The following is a 23,257-nucleotide window of genomic DNA, read 5'->3' as shown; positions in this document are numbered from 1 at the left end:
CATGCCCACTCTTTCCCCACCATCCCTCCCTGCCCCCGAGATGTGCCACCCTCCGCCATCCCTCCCCGTCCCCTAGATGTGCCACCCTCCGCCATCCCTCCCCGTCCCCTAGATTGCCACCCTCCGCCATCCGTCCCCGCCCCCGAGATGTGCTACCCTCCGCCATCCCTCCCCGCCCCTGAGATGTGCCACCCTCCGCCATCCCTCCCCATCCCCTAGATGTGCCACCCTCCGCCATCCCTCCCCGCCCCCGAGATGTGCCACCCTCCGCCATCCCCCTCTCCTGCCGGTCCGGCCTTCCCCCCCATCTCCCCCCCCCCCGCCTGATGGGCACAGCGCTCGTATGAGCGCTGTGCCCAGTCCGTGGCTTTTCCTGGCTACTCGTGAGTAAGCGAGTAGCCGCAAAAAGCCACGGACCCTGCTAGACGTTCCGCAGCCCCGGCCTCAGGCCAGGGCTGCAGAAAAGCCGCACCATAAGTGACTTCGCTTATGGTGCATCAAATGAGGTTTCAGCGCGGCCTGACCCCAGATTCCCCTGTGCGTCGTCTGGACGCACAGCAGGGAAACCGGGCCTCACAGCGCGCTAAGACCTCGTCTAGCAAGGCCCTAAGTGATAGCAAAGCAAACAATGATGATTTCATAACAGTTCAATGCATTATCTTACTAATCCTTAACAATGTCTTGAAAGTAAGCAAGTCTTGTTAGCCCCACACTGAAAATAAAGGAAAAGAGGCTTCCCTAGTCTCCTCTAGCAAAGTTTGTGTCTGAATTGAGACTTGAACTAGGAATTTTCTGGCTCACAGTTCACACAATGCAATTCTAGGAATGACTACTCAGAAGAAAATCCCATTGTGTTCAATGGAGTTGAAGCCCTAGTAAGTGTGTTGAGGATTATACCTTGAGACTGTTAGTCACTAAAGCAGCCTTCCTCAACTTGGCACCCTCCAGATGGTTTGGACCACAGCTCCAGCACAGCCAATGGCTGTTGTGATGTAAGTTGTACTCCAAACACCTGGAGAGCATCAAGTTGGGGAAGGCTACACAAAGTCTTGTAATACCTTAAAGACTGGCAGTTCTTTTGTGTCATAAGGTTTCTTCATATATCTGATGAAATGGGTTTCTACCATTAAAAAAAATCCATTAGCATTGGAAGAGCTGTTGGACACTTCATTGGTTTTGCTGCAACAGACTAATACAGCTGAAATTGTTGCAAAGTTGCTCAATTAGAAGTCCAAATTCGTAAAGGGAAGTTATATACTGTAGGAAATCCATGGTCCTGCAAAGTCATTGTAATGATTTGTCCTGTTACAGCACTTTAGTTAAATAGCTGGATTCACAAGAATTGAGAACCAAAAGTCCAAGTGGCCAAAAAGAGGTTGAGTTTTAAACCCTGGAAGCTAAGAGCATTTGGGGTTGGCAATGACCTTCTAGAAATCTGATAAAGAAGCATTGGACTTTGGGACATCTGATGGAGTTAATGTTGTGAGCCCGACTTGTATATTTGTAAATAAATATAAATATAATAAAATGCTATAAGCCTCCTATGACCACCTTCCAAAGGAAATAGAACCCTGGGTGGGCACTGTACCCCTGAGACATCCCATGATTTGGAAGTGGGGTGCACAGATGTGATACTGTTCCCACTTACACAGGCATTAGCCCCATTGAATTCAGTAGCATTTACTTCTGAGTAAGCATGTGTAGGACTGAATGCATGGGCAAGTCGACAAAAGGCAGAGCATAAAGCCTGATGCAAATTTCTCAGTGACCCATGAAATCCATGGCCCCTAGCATTCCCCTTAGCATTCCTAGTCTAAACTCCTTCTCATTTTGACCCAGGACATCACAGGCACTAAGAGCTCTGTCCTGCTAGCTGCTGTAATCCAATATGCACAAAACAACGTTAGTGATTTACAGGATTTCTTAATCTTACTGATTCAGATTTGTAAACTGGATAGTGATGCAACAGAAGATTTTGGAGTCAGGACTGGCCCAATATATTTTGTGCCTGAGGAAAAGGCCAAGACAGAATATACATCCACACATATCATTCCACATGCAGAAGCTGTTAGGACTGGCAGCTGAATGTTATTTCAACACTGGCAACAGGGCAGCATCTTCCAGCACACCTGAGTCAGCACAATAGCTTGGATGGTGCAGAGGAGGAAGGCTTCATGACACACACAGCTCTGTCCACCTATGTGAGCTGGTTCACACAATCACCGCAGCTCACCATGGCTAATCTAAACCAGGATGAGCCATGGTGCCCATGGGCGCCAGATTGCCTATTCACAGCCTAGCTGCAGCTTGTTGTATCATCCGAACCTGAGTAGCAGAGGATGCTTGAGGGTTAAACAACCCTCAAATTAACAATGGTCTGTTGTTGTGTTATTTGAGGGTTGTTTAACCCTCAAACAACCCGTTCCATCTGGGTTTACACAACCCAACTAAGCATGACAACCCCTCTGCTGAATATTCAAAATGCCTGCCTGCACATGCCACACACCAAAAATATTAAAAGACAGATTATAATTTTCTTTTTAAAAAGTCAGCAAACCAGGTGAACTGCTCCTTACATTAGGGGGCGGGTGGAGAACTTTTAGGCTGGCTGTGGGCCTGTTCCTAGCATCTGCTGTTTGAGGCGGCTGCCTCACTTTGATTAATCACAGAGCCAGTTCTGGTTTGGGGAATGATACCTCAGTTTACAACTGAGCTCTTCCTACATTTTTTAACTGCAGAGAATAAGCCAGGTATGCTGTAACTTACTGCAAATAACAAACATATTCATACACTGGAGGCTAAATTTTCTTCTTTTAAAACAGAAAATATTCAAAAAGGACTGGGGTGAAATGATATATCTCTGGTTTAAAGAAGAGAAGCCAACAGCCAGATAGCTGCATGGCAGCCAAGGTTCTATCAGGAAGTTTATCTTTCTTTTCAGGCTTAGTTCTCAGCCGAAATAGATTCATGTTACTAATACAAACTTCATCAAAGAGAAATATCTGGCACTTTAGTTTTTAGAAGTGGGGTGGAAAAACAAGTCTAGCTCAGGAACTGGGATAAACTTATAATGCTGGAAAGGAAGCAATGAATCTAGTTCGTATAATGTCCATGATTTGCTATTTTTAAGCCAACCCGGCCAGATCAGTTCAAATTCCTAACAGGACAGTGTATATAAGACATTGTTTAATACCAAGTTAGGCCATTGGTCTACCTAGCAGCATTTTGTCTTCTATGATCTGTTGCAGCCCTGCTATCTCAGACCTTAGCTAGTTCTACTGGTCTAGTGGGACGGAGGGGTGAAGATCTCGTGATATTTTTATCACGAGATCTCCCCCTCTGTTCACACGCAGCACACGACAACCTCAGAGGGAGAGGCATCGTGCCCACCATTTTGTTTTTTCTCTTAAAGAAGAATTTATTTATTTATTTATTTAATTACATTTATATACCGCCCCACAGCCAAAGCTCTCTGGGCGGTTTACAACATTTAAAAATAGTAAACATTAAAAGTATACAATTTAAAAACAACAACAACACACACACACATAAAAACAGTATAAAAACAACAGTATCCATTTAAAAACAACAATTGTGGGGTCCATTAAAAACAAACTTAACGTTGTTAAATGCTGTTAAAATGCTGTTAAAAATGCCTGGGAGAAGAGAAGTCTTGACCTGGCGCCGAAAAGATAACAATGTTGGCGCCAGGCGAGCCTCATCGGGGAGATCATTCCACAGAAGATGCGCACAAGTGCTCATGCGCAAAATGTAAGAGTGGTTTTTTAAAAAAAAACATTCCCCACTCCCCCTCCCCACCCCTGATAGGCACAGTGCTCCTGAGAGCTCTGCTCCCCGTGCACTGTTCCCGGCTTTTCGCAAGGAACCGTGAGGAACCGGGACAAAACGTGATGCCCACACACGTTCTGTGATCTCGGGCTTGGCCAGAGACCGCAGAAAAAGCAGGCCTAAAGTATAGGGCGAGATCCCGGGGCAAGGGAGGGATCAGCCCTCCCTGATCCTGGGATCCCCTGTGCATCATGTGGACACACAGGGACGATCCCAGGGATCACCCTGGGATTTCACCCCGTTTAGCTAAGGCCTTAGATCCTTTTAACAGGAGATTCCAGGAACTAAATGTAGGAACTTCTGCGCATGAAGTACGACCTACTATCCCTGCCAGGTCCTTATACTATATAGGAGGTGATTCTTCAGTTTCCTATTCCATTGCACAACTGCCTTTCATCTTTAAGAAAGTTGTGCCTAACACCTTACCTGTTGGCCCTAGAACCATCAATCAATATAATAATAAATGGAATATCACACAAGCCACACAGCTTTTATTTTCTGGGCCATGCAGGCCAAAAATGACTGTTACAATACAACATGCTGGAGTCAGAGGGGGAGAGGTCAGAGGTGATCTTCCAGATCTAGAGAGACCCATGGCTGTTGAATTTAATTTCCTTACTATGAAAGAGCAAAAAAGTGTCAACAATAATTACTGAAAGAACAAAAAATTGGTTAAATACATTCTTTTATGGAATAGGTCAGGTGATAATGTCAGTGAAAATAATTACAAAAAGTCAACATATTTCTATCAGTTCTTCAACAGTATTGAAATGTAATGCATGGTAGTTACTGTGATCGACAGCTTGCTGCAACAACATTCTAATTTTCCCTGGGGTTATGGAGGAGAGGAGTAGCAAGAAATATTTGGAAGAGTTATCCCTGTATGTCAACCCTGCAGACAGGTTTACAACCAGCAGTTTTTCAGATTTCTTAAGGAAAGCTTTGAATCGGAAATCTGGTGCATTTTCCCAAAGGGAGGCAACATGTATGTCTTCCTCCCAGCAGAGGAAAAGTGCTCTCTGCTCCAAAATTCCTCTTCTGACACCTTCAAGCAGATGTTTAGAATCCCCTAATATCTACTTTTATCCTTCCTCAGCACACTCAAAATTGGAAAGTCTGGCACAAAATCTAGATGCTGTTGTGCCCACTGGAAAATATGATGCATAACACATTTCAGTACTTCTTTCTTTCTTTTGTGCATTTTCCTTCTGGTTCCCTCACCTGTAGGAACATTTTATATAGCTTTGTCAGAGCATGCAAAAAGGAAAATCTAAACTCCCCCTTTTTCATAACCCAGTGAGCCATGAAATGAGCAAAATAAATGAACTGTACGTAGATCCCAAGTTTCCATGGAACAATCAGGGCTTTTAACACGCTAGCTGCAAAGTTACTCCATAGACCTGGTAGTTCATACTATTTGGGCTCAGATCCAAGTAAAATCCACCCTTTACACACAGGATGAGTACCAGTTTTAAGGGGGCCTTGAACAAAATAGAATGCAAAAAGGGAACATGTTCCCGAAAGTGACAATGAAAACACTTTTTATTGATTTTTTAAATTATTTCAAAGCCATAAGCTTCTTCAACACCTTTAAAGATAATTACCAACACTTCAAGAGGAGGACAACTTTAAAGGGGGTACAACCCCATCCAAAACAGTTTGAATCCCTATTCCAGAGTCTATCACCTTTCATACTAGAATCACATCTGTCTGTCATGGCCAAGGATCATGAAGTCTCATCATCCAAGGATCCCGACCCACTTGTCCTCTGAAGAAGAGGCCCTGGGGTTATCAATTCATGGAGATTACTCAGCCGCACAAAGGATCCAATTCTTCCAAAAGGTCGGTATTCCAGCATCCAGGTGAGATTGCCTTGCCATCTTTGGATTCTGGCCATGAGGACACTCACATACAACAGACACTGCCACACTGCAGCTTAGGCTGCTAAAACAGGCCAGGTCCCTTTAAGAGACAAAGGCTCAGTCAGTGTGGAGGTGGAGCCAACCAGCCCAAAGGCAGACTAACTCTTATTTAAGGCTGAATCTTAAATAAGAGATCTGCTCCTTGTTAGAGCAACATACAGACAAACTTGTCTGCCCCCCCCAGCACCACCTAGAGGTGCTGATCTCTCCCCATTTTGCTTCCCTCAGAAACTTAACATAACCTGCCCCTTGCTCATAGCAGAACCCTGCAACCCAGGCTACAGCGCAGAGCATCAACAGGTCCCACAGCCTGAAATGGTACCCTGTCTAGTCTGGATTAATCTTCCCTTTGTTCGCCCTCATCCAGCCCATTACCACCTCTGGAACCCCAATAGCTTCCTTCGTATAAGATGAGAAAGAGAAACGGAGTTCCATGCCATTTCACATATCAGTGAAAATGTTTTCCAAACCCTCAGACAACCTCTCCCAACAGTTTCATATAGATGCTATTTAACATGGGGCACAGAATTGATCCTTGAGGGACAACTATACCAGCCTCCCCCAACCTGGTACCTTCCAGATGTTTTAGCTGATCTCTGACCACCACCCTGCTCTCCCCATTCCATTCCCCACCACCACCATGTCTTGGCTGGTGAGGTTCAGAGAAAGCTGGTGGGCAGAACTGAGATGAATTCATCCTGTCCCCTTCTGCCAAGTCATATCCTGGATGGTCATGATTTTACCATTTACTAACCTGGCATTCAAAAGCTCCACTGTGCTGTGGGAAAGGGATTGGCATGACAATCCTCAGGGCCTTTGTTGACAGAAGTACTAGACAGAAGGGAGAACAACTTCATGTCTCGCTGCTTCTCCTATAACGACTAGTCTGCCTGACATCACTATTCCTGTTTCTGCCCCATTCTTTTAATAGCTATTCCCCCCTACACTTCAGAAACTTCCCCCTATCCAAAATACCTAATAGAGCAGCACACTAGTCAACTCCCCCTCCCTCCCCCCATATTTAAAAAATACTAAATACTAAACCAATAGATGCTGAGGTAAACTACAAAGAGGAGGGGAAACCTACAATTAACTCACTCCACCAAAAAAGTTACATTCATTTCCACTCGGAAGGTGTGTTTTCTTCATGGTGCACCTATGCAAGGCCGTGTAAAAACCATTTCCCCTGCAGTTATCTCAGGACCACTAAAGGCTAGCTGGAAAAGGGTTATCAGGTTCTTATTAATATGTCAGGGATAAGGAAGCTAGTTTTGACTGCGTTAGCCTTGCCATATGCACTGATTTACTGGTCCATGCAGCCTGCACTTTGGCAGGTGATTCCGGCTGAAGGCGGCATTTTTTGGTATTATTATAATCTCACTCTTTTATTAGCTTTGGAACTATGTTTAAAATCCAGATGACATGACACGTTTTCTTCTTTCAATAGATTTATGGTTTTGTGTTTTGAGAGCTACCGAAGCCAACTTTAATGTGCCTTTTTAGTGCATTTTGTATTTTTAATAGTTCAGGTGTCTTTTCTCCTTCTCTTACTCTTAGAGGAAAGTTGGAAATAGAACAGATGCAGTATAACAGCTATGAAAGCATACACATATAATTTTTAAGTGTATACACAGTGCCAGACTGGGTTTGTCATTTTGCCCAGGAGACCAGAAATTACCTGGATTCCAGGCACAGCAGCTGCCTTGCCAATAATGGAGCAATTGGACTGGCTTTTCAGCCCACACTACAAAAATAGCTCAGTAACGTGTGTGTATTCATGCATATGATGGTGTCTGAAAGGGAAAATGAGAGCAAGGGCATTGAGGCTGAGCACCATCTCCATCAAGTATGTCTATGCTGTTGAATAAGCTTAACAGGGATAGCTGCCATGGCAAATGCTCACATGAAAATATTTTCTAAATGCTCAGACGAAAACATTTTGGTATAGGATTGATAAATTCTATGACAGTCACCCTTTCTAAATTTAGAAGCTAAGTATTTCAAAGGTACTGATTTTGATGCTAAAATATCAGGAAGCAGATCACTAATGAGAGCAGTACAAGAGATCAGGGACAGTAGACTTTGGCTAGGTTCACACATAACGCTAACTCACGGTGGGTGGCAAGCTATGCTGGGCAGGTGGTTATGCAAACAACCTACTATGCTCCCATCAGACCATCAGGCAAACAAGCTACACAGAATAGTGCATTTCACATACAACCCTCACGCCGCCGCCTCCTGTAGTTGTCCTGCCCAGCCAGAAAGGTATCCCAGCTTCCTTTGCGGCAGGAGCAGAGAACACTTGAGAGGAACAGAGTGGCGGCATCATTTTTAGCTGCTCTTGCCGAACTGCTGTGTAGGCGATCGCTGTAACTCTCACTGCACAACAGACAACATGCTAACCTACCATAGATAAAATAATTTATTTATTTATTTATTTATTTATTTATTTTATTTTATTTCTATACCACCCAATAGCCGAAGCTCTCTGGGCGGTTCACAAAAATTAAAACCATGAAGAGCATAATAGAACAACCAACAATTTAAAAACACAAATACAAAATACAATATAAAAAGCACGACCAGGATAAAACCACACAGCAAAAATTGATATAGGTTAAAATATGAGATTAAAACAGCAGAGTTCTTTAAGTTAAATTAGGTGTTAAAATACTGAGAAAATAAAAAGGTCTTCAGCTGGCGACGAAAGGAAAACAATGTAGGCGCCAAGCGAACCTCTCTGGGGAGCTCGTTCCACAGCCAGGGTGCCACAGCAGAGAAAGTCCTCCTCCTAGTAGCCACCTGCCTCACTTCCTTTGACAGGGGCTCATGGACCCCTGTGGATGATCTTAAGGTCTGGGCAGGTACATATGGGAGGAGGCGTTCCTTCAAATAACCTGGCCCCAAGCCGTTTAGGGCTTTGAATGTTAACCAGCACTTTGAATCGGGCCCAGACCTGGACTGGCAGCCAATGAAGTTGTAGAAGGACTGGCGTGATATGATCTCGTCGGCCAGTGCCTGTTAGCAGGCGGGCTGCCCTGTTTTGTACCAGCTGAAGTTTCCGGACCGTTTTCAAAGGCAGTCCCACGTATAATGCATTGAAGTAATCCAAACGAGAGGTTATCAGAGCATGGATAACTGTAGCTAGGCTATCTCTGTCCAGACAAGGGCGTAGTTGGTATATCAGCCTGAGCTGATAAAAGGTGCTCTTTGCCACTGAGTTCACCTGTGCCTCAAATGACAGTTCTGGATCCAAGAGCACCCCCAAACTATGGACCCGATCCTTTAGGGAGAGTGCAACCCCATCCAGGACAGGGTAAACATCACCTTGCCGGACAGATGAACCACCCGCTAACAGTACCTCCATCTTGTCTGGATTGAGTCTCAGTTTGTTAGCCCTCATCCCGTCCATTACCATGCCCAGGCACTGGTTGAGAACAGCCACTGCCTCACCTGGGTTTGATGAAAAGGAAAGGTAGACCATGGGTTCTCAGGAAGGCTTATTTGGGGAAGATAACCCACTGTAAGGCTAGGGACATCCCACTAACAATCAGCTAATCCATCATGGATTGTTCCAGAAAATAAACTATCATGGGATAGCATGTTGTGTGAACCCAGTCTTTGCCATGTGCTTGTAGTATTGTCTAATCCAGTTCTTATGAAAATTAACTGGAGCAGATAGAAGAACCTTCAAAGGTAACTTTTCAGCAACAAGGGCAACACTGAGTCACAGATATTTGCATACCTTGTTTACACTAGCCTTGTGCTCTGACCACACAGCCATTTTTACCTCTTAAACACCACTGTCTTTTAAACCAAATAAGTTTCTAACTATAGGAAGGGTTCTCTTGGGAGATAATTAACATGGAGCATAGCAAGGTAGTAATTTGGAAAGCCAGTAGATGACAGAAGCCAACTGTTCTGACGTGTGTCTGGTTGGATTAATTTCCTGTTCCAAGGCCTGTACCTTCTGGTTGGTTAAGGATTTGAAAAGCAGGGGGAAATGAGGAACATAGTGTGGTTATAAAACATATTATTATCATTTTATTATTATTATTAAACCAATTATTGTTTAACCAAGCAGCACTATTTTCTGGACAAGCCAGCATAGTCTAATAAATTTGCATTAGTCTTAGCAAGCAGAACTAATTGAGTACTGTACCAAACACACAGAAAAGGACTGGAATTTGAAGACCTCAGAGCTGATTGGATAGACAGGGCCAACCCTAATACAATATGAAGAGAACATTATCTCTACGCCCCTGTGGATTATGTGCCCATAGAGAACTAGTGCTATGCAACGTTGACATAACAAGCTGTCCTACATGTATTTTAATTTATTCTTAAGCATTTATAATGCTTATGAATTGCATTTGTATTCAAATAATCAAAGTGACATTCAACTAAAACAGTTCAGTTTTCAAGCAAAATAGAGCCAGTGTGGACTGGTACTAGGGGGACCCTGGTTCAAGTCCCCATTTGGCCATGAAGCTCACTCGATGACTTTCGGCTGGTGACTGATTCCTAGCCTAACTTACCTCACAGGGTTGTTGTGAGGATTAAATGGAGAGGAGAAGGAATATATACACTGCCTTGAGCTCCTTAGAGGGGAAAGGTGGGATATAAATGTAGCAAATAAACAAAAAGACCCCATAAAAATCAGCAACATTCCCACTAAAACCACTTCCACTTTAGAACTAGGAGCAGAATTTCTAAATTGCCTTAGTCAATAATAAAATAAGGTTTGCATCAAGCTATGGGGGAGTGTATAGCTGCAGTACCTATACTAGAGTGACCAGATTTAAAAGAGGGCAGGGCACCTGCAGCTTTAACTGTTGTGATGAAGAGGAAATTTCACCAGGTTCTCCATATATACAAATGACACCTGCAGAAATTCCCTTTTCGAAACAACTGTTAAAGATACAGGAGCCCTGTCCTCCTTTTCATATGGTCACCTTACACAACTGTTAAAGCCCTACTCTGTGTTTTAACAGTTTCAGCTTCAGGAAACAAAGAGGGAAAATGGAACAAGACTGCATTGATGACCTAAGTCAAGCACTCTTGAAGATATACACCAGGCAGTTTTAGAATTTCCCAGTTCCCTGCCTATGAGTGGGAAGAAGAGTAGGGTTGGGGGGGGGGGTTTCCCCCTGTTTGTTTGACTGCAGCACATGTGATAAATATGAAGGAAATCCTTCTAAACCTCTCCATTCTTTATTTACATATTTAAATTCCTTTAAATGGGTGCATATTTTAAATTCCCCATTGCTAAGCTAGGGTGACCATATGAAAAGGAGGACAGGGCTCCTGTATCTTCAACAGTTGTATTGAAAAGGGAAGTTCAGCAGGTGTCATTTGTATATATGGAGAACCTGCTGAAATTTCCTCTTCATCACACCAGTTAAAGCTGCAGGTGCCCTGACCAAGAGGTCACTCTAGTATAGCTCCTGCAGCTTTAACTGCTGTGATGAAGAGGGAATTTCACCAGGTTCTCCATATATACAAATGACACTTGCTGAAATTCCCTTTTCTATGCACATGTTAAAGATACAGGAGCCCTGTCCTCCTTTTCATATGGTCACCCTAAGCATTTTGCCTGAACTGAAAAGAAGGAAATAAGATCATTTTTAAAAAAAAGATTAGCAGAATAATCCTTCATGAAACATCTCCAGGATATTTTATTTATGCCATATCATGGTAATAGGGAATGGGAAAGATAATCTTGTTCCATGTATGCACCCCACCTCTGAACAGTAAGACATTTAATGGGTTTCAGCGCTTACCCAGGATTCTGTTTCCTTTGAAGATCTTCCTTTTTGTAACATAGAGTTTATTTACATATATATATATATATAGGCTGAATATAAGATGAGGGTTCACAGCATTTACACTCTAACAGATTCCTGCTCCCCATCAGCTGTATAGGGGAATCCACAGTGCCGTAGCATTTCCTGCAGAGAGCAAAATCAGCTCTCTGCCTGCTTTCCAGTTTCAGTCCCAGCACAGGCTGATTTCCTGCTACACACATAGAGAGACTTCACTCACCTTGTCCTTTTGTCTTGTTGGGGAAGAAAGTTGTGCTTTCTTAGGCCATCTCAGCGCCCATTGAAACACATGACCAGAATGTTACCAGCTGTCCTTTTCAGATATTGCCTCAAGGCACACACACTGATCATATGGAAAGGAGGACAGGGGTCCTGTAGTTTCAACTGTTGTATAGAAAAAGGAAATTCAGCAGGTGTCGTTTGTATGCATGCAGCACCTGGTGAAATTCCCTCTTCATCACAACAGTTAAAGCTTCAGAGCCCTGCCCAGAGTGACCAGATACAGAAGAGGGCAGGGATCCTGCTGCTTTAACTGTTGTGATGAAGAGAATATTTCACCAGGTGCTGCATACATACAAATGACACCTGCTGAAATTCCCTTTTCTACACAACTGTTAAAGATATAGGAGCCCTGTCCTCCTCTTCTTATGGTCATACTACAAGAATTACATGAAAGGAAGGGATCCTGAATATCTTTGCTGCAGTCATCAGCTATGGGCTGTAAATTCATTCAGGCCTAGCCCGTAACAATGTTAACAAGGGCTTTCTAACAATGAGTGGGAGATTTTATTTATTCAATTATAAGTCATCTCACACTTCCTTCACTGTCTCAAGAAAGGCACTTGCCTTGAGGTCTTAGTTGAAGGCATATTTATTTAAATCTCGTTAATGAATTCATTAGTTAAATGGTGAGTGATTAATCAACTGAATTGTTTTTTGTTGGTAGACAGCTCTAAGAAAAACAGACGCTGAGAAATTCTGAGGGTATGGTGGACTGCCAGGGATGTTCCTTAATCCTTGCCTGTATTTGGCTCTCCATTTGTGTACATAAAATATGCCCGCTGTCACCCCCTCCCCTTTGGATTTCCCTACAGGAGGAAGGAGCAAGCAGAAGGAAGCTTAGGTCTCAGCAGTATCCATTTTCAGTGTGACACACAGTTCACCGCATTCAACAAACAATCCTAATGAGAACAATTTTGCAGTTGTCGTACCCGGTGTCAGTTACATGGCTTCTTCAGATAATCCCAGTTCCTCCTCTGCAGGGATACTTGCAAAGGACATTTCCTCACATGTTAAGCAATCCCGAAGGCAGCTACAAGACTCCAGTGAAGCATTCAGAAACTAGCCCTCCTCCAAAGATTCAAGTGTCTGGGAAGCTGTTCAAGGAAGGGCTTCTCATCATTATATTTTTCATTGACTTCCCCCCTCTCTCTTTGTGTGTGTTTGGTTTAACTATATACCATGACCTATTGTTCTCAGGTGGTTATACCCAATCTTAGTCCAGAAATAAGCCTCCTGCAGTAAAGTGGCAACCCAAATCTTGCCTCCCTGATTAATAGTCAATTTAGTTAGAAACCCCTAGCTGTATGAATCATCAGCAAAACAGCAAGGTACCTGTGACAGATCGTATCATCCACCTCCTGTGCAAAGTTTTTGAAAAAAGACCTTGGTGGGTATCTTCACAGTGCCGAGTTAGCACCACATTCCCTGAAACCTCACACTTTTGCTCCAGCAGGATTGTGTCCCATGTGTTGGGGGTGTTGGTGCTGCTGCTAATGCCACCCCTCCCTGGCATTTCCCCCCTCGCCTTGAGGGGATTGAAGCCAGGGAAAGGGAGAACCTTTCCCCACACCCAGCAAAAGGAGACTCTTCTCCCCACAGAGGCAGCGCAGGGGCATTCCAGCAGCCATTCGGCTCACTGGTTCACCCCTCCCCCCTGCCCGGGTGGATGGTGACCCATCAGAGGTCGCCATCTGCCCAACCACACCTGGGATGTGACCCGTGAGCAGCGGTGACAGACAGCAATGTGCCGTCCTTGCTGTGCTCCAGACAAAAAAAGTTGAGATAAATCCCCAACTTTTTTGCTTTGGAGCTTTTGGGGAAAGCCCCAGGATGCCTCCGCAGTGTGTCATATAATCGACCCCACACCACCGCTCACCCACCCCGGGGCTTTCATCATATATAAATACAGCCTCCTTGAAAGACTGCAATCTTGTTCCAAGTTTCCTTGACAGTCTTGCTTTAGAGACTTCAGGTCTTCTGAGAAAGGAAACATTTAACTTGCTGCTCATGGGAACTTCTTATGACCTCTCTAGACCTGGGAGTTTCTTCTAGGAATGGGCACCTCAAGCAAATGTGCTTTTCAAGTCTAACTTCATCTGGGGTGCTTTGCATCTATAAAAAGAGGAAGCTAAGAGGCAATTAAGTTTTCATTTGCTTGTCCCCTTGACCTCTTAAAGTAAGATTCTTCCTTCTATCTTCCAAGACTAGATCTACACTACTGTTTTATAGCGGTATTGAAGTGCACTGAGAACTGTTGGGGCACATTACACATTCCATATACCGCTTCCATGGTGTTATTTCTTGCTTTTTATTCCATATTATACAAAATACCACAACAAATGTCATTGTGTGTCCTACGAGGTATAAATTAGAAAGAGGAATATAGTGCTACCATGATGGGATTGTAATAGTTTAATCAAAGGCGTAGATCTTCCATCAGTTTTCATCTCCCAAAAGGGAGAGAATATCAACTTTTGGTTGGACAACTGTCCTGCAGGCTTTGCTAGCCTTTGCATGAATTGTTCTTAAGTACATTGATTAAGGGTAATAAGCTTTCAGTAGAGCCAAGTGCTTTGATCTTGTCACTTTCCCCTTTTCAACTTTTCTATCAGTCAGTCATCTTCTCACTCTAGGGGAAAGTTTAGAGAGATGCCAGCATCACAGTCAGCACAAGACATTTGAACTGGTATGGGCAAAACCAATAGTAGAAACTCTCCCTGAGGTTTTAGAGGCCTGATTTTCCAGGAGAATGAGAGTGGGAGCTAACACACTGATCTCCACTCCCCCTACTCACATATAGAGCTTACATGCAAGAAGAACACTTGAACAGATCTTCTGGGAACAAGTAAGCCCTATGTAGCGGGGGGGATTTGGAGTAGAGAATTAATTGGTGAAGAAAAAGGTAAATCCCTCCTCTTCCCCTCCTACATTTCAAATCTGCTTCCCCTTAAGTAGCTTTACCAGGACAAAAAAAAGGAGAGATTGAGTATAAGCTACATTTGTGTGTAACCTACTGTTGATTTTAACAGTACTGTGATGCCGCCATATCCCTTAAAGCAGGAGTGCAGGACCTCAAGCCCAAGGGTTGAATCTGGCCCTTGGGGGTCTCAATTCAGCTTTCCAGGGTTTCCCAGAAGCTCACACTCCCTTCCTTTGGTTCCACCCCCTTTCCTTCAAATAGCAATCATTTGGAGGTTTCCTGACTTTTGTGCAGTCCCCAGCGCCAAAATAATAATAATAATAATAATAATAATAATAATAATAATAATAATAATAATAATAATAATTTTATTTGTTATCCGCCTTTCCCTCTGGATCGAGGTGGAGTACAACACGAATGCAAACATCATATAACTAATTAAAACATTTAAAACTAATACATTATTAAAAGAAGCACATTATTAAAAGGCAAATTTAAAATTCAACTGGGTAGGCCTGCCGGAAGAGATCAGTCTTTATGGCTTTCTTAAATTCCAGAAGACTGTTAAGTTGACGAATCTCTCCCGGCAAGCCATTCCACAAACTGGGATCTGCAGAAGAAAAGGTCCTCTGGGTAATAGTTGTCAGCCTTGTTTTTGTTGGCTGGAGTACATTTAGTTATTTATTGTATTTATATACCACCCCACAGGCGAAACTCTCTGGGCAGTTTACAAAAGTTTCAAATGTCTGCCCTAAGGCTTAGTTACTGGCCGTAAGAACTTTAAGCTAAAATATACTGGGGAAGGGGAGCTGGAGTGTGGGCCTTCCCCCTTTGCCTTTGGCTACACCCTTTTTGCCTTTGGCCACACCCACCACTGGGATGTGACCTTTGAGACCTTCTCCAAAATAGAATTTAGCCCTTGGGCTCAAAGAGCTTCTGCAACCCTACCGTAAATAAATTCTGTGTAAAGCACTTGCACTGATGCTGTACTTTTAAGCATCTGCGTAAGTCCCATGGGCTTAAATTCATAATTTGCTGAGGTGGAATGTAAAAGACCTGCTGTTTAAAGTGAAGATCAAAAAGTGAATTACACTATTATTGAGTTCCACTTGTTTGTTTGTTGTTTGTTTAAAATAGTTTTATTCTGACTTTCAGCATAAGCTTCCCAAATGTACATTCCTCTGTAATACAAATGCGGTGGTGGTGGTGGGGTTGTTGCTAAGAAAGTGCAACAAAAGGAGATAGATCTCATTGGGTTTCCAAGCACAAGTCTGTCAAACTGGAGAAGGACAACTTAGACCTGTCCCCTTTTGTTATACTTTCTTAGCAGGGTCAGAGTTCATTCTGTTTGCTCTTTTATAGCTTTTCTCAGGCTTAGCACCTCCATTAATGACACAGCCAACAATCCCCTGTTCTAATTTGACTTTGGGTTCAGTGCAATTATTTCCTTATAGATCCTTGCTTTTTATTTGCTTATGAGGGAGCTCTCTTGTCAGATTTAGGAGTTGCCACAAAGCTGTCCCAGAGGTTTTGAGAGCCCCCATTGATTCCGGGTGTGATCCCAAGCTGTGAAGACTGCAACCTTATCCTCATTCTTTACCCAGTTTTAATTTACTTCTGACACCAGGAGTCTTAAGCTTTGACGCTTCTCCTCATTGCAGATGCTGACCACTGCATCAACCTTCCCCTGGTTTCCTTGCATTCATGGAAAAGGTGACATCATGGGAAGTAGTTTCCATGGGGACAGACAGTGGCCACTACTGGTTTCCAAGGCACTGCTTAAGACATGTGCTGATGTTAAGGGAATGAAGAATACACACCCGCCAAGTGATTTGTATGCTGTCTAATCATCTTACAAGTTAAACAGTTTACCTTTATTCTATGAAATTTTAAGAGTCCAATGGACACTTGATGAGTGTTCAGGCTCAGCGGGAGCAAAAGAGATTCCATCACCCAGTGCTCTGCTGGAAGCTATAGTTAACACCATAGAAGACAGAATCAAGATTCAACCTTAAGTTGATAGGCTGGAACACTGGGCCAAAACCAACCAGATGAAATCTGAGAGAGCTAATTGTGAAGTCCTGCATTTAGGTGCAAAAAAATCAGAAGCACAAGTATAGGATGGGGGAGACCTGGCTTGGCAGCATTGGAGTTACAGCAGTATGGGAGTTATGTGTATAAGCTTGTTTGTATTTAATCAGCATTTCAGATTGCGTGGAGAGCCCCCATGGATAGAGGCTCTCTACTTCAGACAGTCACCCTCCATGAGTCCAGCGCAATGAAAGTAATGAAAAAGGAGGCAGATCTAACTCACTCCCCCTCCTTGTGTGTTTAAACAACACGATTTATCAAATGCCTGAATAGGGCTTATGTTGCAGGCTAGCTGGTGGTTTCTGGGGTTACCTGACTATTCCATCTGCTAGTCTGTTGTGACAGTTGACTTGATTTCTTGCTAGCTTGGTGTTTATCTTTTTACCTCTCTGTTAAAAGATTGTTGTGTTCATTAATAAAGTTTCTTGTGGTGTCTATTTCAGCTGTTTGTTCAAGTTACTTGCCAACAAAAAGGAACTAACCCAGGATCATCCCGGGTTCGTCCCTCCCTGAGTGCTGGATGCCCTGTGTGGCACTTAGATGAACAGGTTTGACCCCAGGACAATCCTGGGATAAACCTTAGGTCTAGCTATGGCCTAAGTGTACTAGTTGACCACAAGCTGAACATGAACCAACACTGTTATGCAACTGATAAAGAGATTCTTAAGACGCATTAACAGAAGTATAGTGTGAGATCACAAGAAGTAATAGTCGTATCTACTCTGAACTGGTCAGACTGCATATGGAGTAGTGTCCTTTTCTGGATGCCATATTTTGAGAAGGACATGGACAAACTAGAGCATGTCCAGAAGAAGGCAACCAGGATATTGAGGGATTTGGAAATCAAGTCCTATGAGGAATGGTTGAAAGAGCTGAGTCTGTTTAGTCCAGAGTAGAGAAGATTAAGGGGAGGCATGGTGGCAGTCTTGAAATATCTGAAAAGGCTGTCACATAATAGATGAAACAAACTTGTTTTGTCTTTCTCCAAAGGGCAGGACTAGAGCTAATGAGTAAACATGTTAAGGAAGCAAACTTTGGCTAAACATTAGGAGAAACTTCATAACAGTGAAAGCTGTTCAACGATGAAACGGACGGCTTCAGGAGATGGTGGGCTTTCCAGTGGAGACATTTAAGTAGAGGCTGAACAGCCATCTGTCAGGGATGCTATAGTTACAAGATTGCTGCACTGAGCAGGAGTGTGGACCAGATGACCCCTAAAGTCTCTTTCAACTGAAAGTTCTGTCCTCCTACAATCTGCAAGTAACTCCTGCATGTTTACCACAGAACCCTTGTGTATTGCAAGGGACTGGAAGGTGCAGTCTAGGATGAACACTTGGCTCAATCAGGCAATGCTGACCTCACCATTGTCCATTATGAACAGAATGTACTTTAGAGGGCACTCAACATTCTCTTCTGGCAACACATTACAGAAGAAGATCAGAAGTGATGGACCAACTGTCCTTCAGTTGCTTTTTTCTTTGATGGATGCCTGATGAGCTTCCAAATAAGTCATAGTTCCCAAGAAGATAGTGTGAGAACCTCAGGTATATAATATCTAACAGTAGTTGATTGTTGACATGCAATAGTGTTTAGTATTAGATAGTATGCAGTTGACATATAATGCTATTTAAGCTCTGACAGCATTTGATTGATAGCATATGCAGGGCAATAGTATTTGACAGCTGGCAGCTAATGATTGGGCTAGGCAACCTTTTTGAGCTCCAGGCATATTTATTTATTTATTATTGTATTTATATCCTGCCTTTTCTCCTCCAAGGAACCCAAGGCAGCATACATAATCCTCCTCCTCTCCATTTTATTCTCACAACAACAACCCTGTGAGGTAGGTTGGGCTGGTCACCCAGTCACCCAGTGAGTTTCCATGGCTGAGCGGGGACTAGAACCCGGATCTCCAGACTCCCAGTCCAACACTTTAGCCACTACACTACACTGGCTCTCAATTTGGCAATTTATATTTGGCAATTTAAGAAACTATGCAGGGCACCACCACAAAATGGCTGCCATTGGAGGCACTGCAAAAGACTGTGTACAAGACAGAAGTGGGGTCTGAGCCCCAACACACTAAACAACTCCTTTGAACCCAGCACCAATAGAAACCTATTTCATAACAATCCCAGGTGCAAGCAAGCAATTTGTTTGTTTTTAAGTGGGAGGGGTAGAGCATCAAGAAAGGTGTCCACGGTTACTGCATTGCCTACCCCTGGCTTATGAGATTTCATATTCAAAGTCTGCCAGCAAGTCTAAACAAAGTTGAATGTATATTTTTTTTTATCTTGATAAAAATCACTTTCAAACGGGGAGTTCACATTTTGATTCAACATTTTTCATTCAACGTTGTGATGAAACTGGCTAATTCAGAGTGCAGTCCTGCAGGACTGACGCTCATTTGATTGAGGTTACTGATCTTAGGGTCCTTTGTCTATCCTAAGCCATGCCAGCCAGAATCAGGCAGGGTGGGAGCAGCAGCAGCAGAGGCGTTTACAGTCTCTCCATCCTTGTTTTGCATTTTGAGCTAGATGGGCCTCTGACCCCTTCGGCACACCGCTTCCTCCCTCCCCATCCTCCTAAAAGTCACAATACTGCTCTCAGGGGAGCAGGAACTATGGAGCTTTCTGTGTTGACCGGGAGGGGTGGAAACCTGAGTAGGGATTTCCCCCTCTGAGGGAGTAGTTGTCTAGGGGCCATAGGGTAGTTTCCTCAGTGAATGTTGAATATTTGCAAAAGTTTGCTTTGGTTTAATTATTCTTCTTTGACAAATTCTCGTGCACAGCCAGATCCTTGAGGCAAGCCATCATCCTGCAAACAGTTCTTTTCATTTTGCTTTGCTCTTTTTCAGTTACAAATTCAATAAGCCCATTTTAAGATGGTCATTTGTATATAGACCAATTATTTTTATTGCTGACTTCTCTACCTCCCAGTTGACCTTGATGGCTCTCCTTTTTAAACTATGAATATGGCACATCAGGGCCAACTTAAGGGCAAATTTTGCAACTTTAAATAAACATAATTTCAGATACTCCACTTGCCTCATGAAACATTAACAAAATCAAAGTTCCTTAAAATTTGTTGAAATTGTAAGCGCTTGATACAATTGTTATCAGAAGGATTGAAACGCTAATTTTCAAAACACTAATTTACAGATCAATTGCAGGGATTTCTTGCTCTTGTTCCTTTTGTGAGCATTTGTGAAACTACACCAAGAAAGCATTTCAATGCAAAAGAAGACTGTGCTATACCCGCTTTTGCCTGGGCTGTGTTCCAGGAATCGGATCTGTCTGTCACTTAACAACCTTCCTGCTTTCAAGTGATCTCTTCCTCCCTTAAACTTTTACTCCATACCTCAACCTCACTGCTGGTGGAAATAAACTATTGTCTGTATAAACTCAACCCAGGAGACGTGAGTGGTGATTGCTTGGAGATTAGACAAATTAAGCTCCATAATATATGGAAGGGATTTACGGGTCTTTAATCTCCTTTTCTCCTTACAGACAGTATCAAATTTCTTTAGGGGAGTAGGAATCATGGAAATTCCTACACATCACTCCAAGCAACGAAGATTTTTTAAGGGATTGTAAATTATGATAGTGAAGGAAGCATAATCTTGCAGACGCTTGAGTTCTTGATGGACTATCTCCAGCACTTTCATTTGCTTCCTGCTAAAGTAAACACATTAGCCAAGTAGCCCTATATTTCTTTGGAATATTCAAAAATAACAATTATGGGTCTTCTCCTTCTTTGAAGAAGCTTTTTACATTCATGCTATTTAATTACAAATACTTCATATCAATAGATGATCACCTCCATAAGTGTGTACTTTCCGATAAACGTTTGCCTTGAGGAAGTGAAGGTGTATCAACAGTTGTTACTACGTGACATTATGCATTCTTCTCAGTTGAGCATCTGTTACTTTTTGAGCGACAAGCAATCCTAAACATGTTTCCTTGGAAATAAGACCTACTTAGTTCAATGATATTCCCTACAACCGCTTGTGAGAATGAAGAGATTCCCCCTCCCTGACCAGAAATGCAGATAGGTGGGGTGACATCCCAGGTAGTTTTATGCATTGGCAGGGTAGCTTCTCACCCACACACCACGGCAATGTATTTCTCTCTGAACAGCATCTCACCCTTTCTTCCCATTACAGCATGGGATAGCCAGTCACCAGTTACCGGGGCTGAGTTGAAATTTGGGGGGAACTCCCACCATTAGTTTAGGGTGAGTGTCTTTAAGGCCTATTTCATGCTTGAAATATTTATTTAAATAATTTATTTATTTAAATAATTTGGCTAATTGGTTCTTTATATTGGCACAGCTGGTGGATACAGTGTGGGCCAGGAAGATGAAGGTATAGTCTATATAGGAGAGCGATCTGAAGCCTCTTCAGGGTGAAGGGCCTTAACCACCAGCTCACAGCTAGCCAGGGAGAGAGGACACCTGAAAGGAGTCACCCTTGAGCTCTGGCAGGTTCATCACATTGTGAAGCTAAACCAATGGTGGGTATTCTTAAACCGGGCCAGGCCTGCAGGGTTCCCCAGATGGTCACACACCCTTCCCCTGGCCATGCCCCCTTCCCCCAAGTGATTTCCTGGCTTTTGTGCAGCCTTTTCCCCATTCGAAAAGGTTGAAATCTCTCTCTCCTAAGGCTTAGTTACTGGCAGGAAGAACTTTAAGCAACAATATACTTAGGGTGACCATATTTGGGAAACCAAAAAAGAGGACACCTAGTGTGTGTGGGGGGGGGGAGCAGCTTTCTGAGTCCTGCAGAAAGTACGTTATTCCCCCGCCACCTTAAAGAACCCGATTGGAGTGGAGGAGAGGAAAGGATTTCATTCTGCACCACCACCATCCACTCCAATTGGGGCCTTTTCTATAATGTCCACGAATGACCCACTTTCCCCTTTAAGACCTCAACTGGAGCTCGGGGTGGGGGAATGATGTGCCTCAAGAAAGCATGTCATTCACTCCTGCCATGCTAATGGCAGCCTTAAAGGGGAAGGTGTGTCATTCCAGGACATTATTGAAAATTATAGAAAATCCCCCCTGACACCATGGAAAGAACAAAAACCAGGACAAATCCAGGGAAATCCTGACAGTTGGTCACCCTAATATACTGGCATTTTTTGTCTTTAATTTGGGGGCCCACCCCCCTTTTCCTTTGATCCCGCCTACCACTAGAATGTGGACAGTGAGAGCTTCCCCCAAATTGAATCCGGCCCACAGGCTGAAAGAGACGCCCCACCCCTAGGCTATGCTAGCTGTGGTGACATAGGACTGCCAGAGTCTCCACCTCAGCACACCTCTTTGCGTGCAGGTGAGGACAAGTGCCAATTAAACATGGACTGATACAGCACTTGGAGCCAAGGTGGAATCACTCATCATAGGTTGACAGCTAGCAAAAAGCTCTCCCAGCTTGCACCTGAAGAACGCTGCACTGAAAATTTGTTAAGCAGGCAGCAAACATTTCTCTTAAGAAAAATGCAGTTGTGGTCGCTTAGTCCATGTACAGGGCTCCTGTCTTCGTGCTGGATGGGTGGGCAACAGGGGTTTCTTCCCCTCAAATAAGTGTGCATACAATTGCAGCATTAGGACAATTTTCCAGAGGGATAGTATTAATCTCTAGATACTTGTTTTATCCTCAGGACAGTGGGTTCATGTCTCTCAAATATGTGTGGACACATGCATACATTGCCTTGCAAGTATATTTGATCTTCCATATGAAAGGATTTGGCAGCAAGAGATAGGTAGTTGTACAATATTCTTTTGCCATTGTGGGTTGTGTATCCATCACACAATTTCCAAAATAATCCTTCTGTAACCTACTGAAAACATACTGCCTGGGTTTGAACAACACATTTATATGCATTCACAGGTTTGTGTCCTTTATACAGTATGTATAGAACAGTCTGCTCTTTTTATCTGGTTGAGCTTTTGTATTGTATTTTATATTATGGTTTTATACTGTTGTTTTATACTTTGAATGGTTTTAATTTTTGTGAACTGCCCAGAGAGCCCTGGCTATTGGGCGATATAGAAATCTATATAAATAAAAATGAAAAAGACCGTTCGTTACTGTCGTTATATCTCCGAAAGTTCTTCACCGATTGCTTTGAAATTTTGACACAGCGTTGTGTTTGAATACGCGAGCGTTGTTATGTAACTATGTCCTCTATGGGGTCAAAGGTTTGTCTTAAAATCAAAGAAATAGGCCTCCTCAAAACCAGTCCTGCTGATCATTGTGACATCACCAACCAGTAGGCCAATCCGCTGCCTCTGCCTCCTCTCCTATTTGCATGTACTCTCGCAATTGGCTGAGTGAATATAGATATCACACCTGTGACAGTTACACG

This window comes from Elgaria multicarinata, chromosome 3, assembly GCF_023053635.1.
Source record: "Elgaria multicarinata webbii isolate HBS135686 ecotype San Diego chromosome 3, rElgMul1.1.pri, whole genome shotgun sequence".
Lineage (NCBI taxonomy): Eukaryota > Metazoa > Chordata > Lepidosauria > Squamata > Anguidae > Elgaria > Elgaria multicarinata.
The sequence above is the reverse complement of the archived record's forward strand: the minus strand, read 5'-3'. Positions refer to the sequence as shown.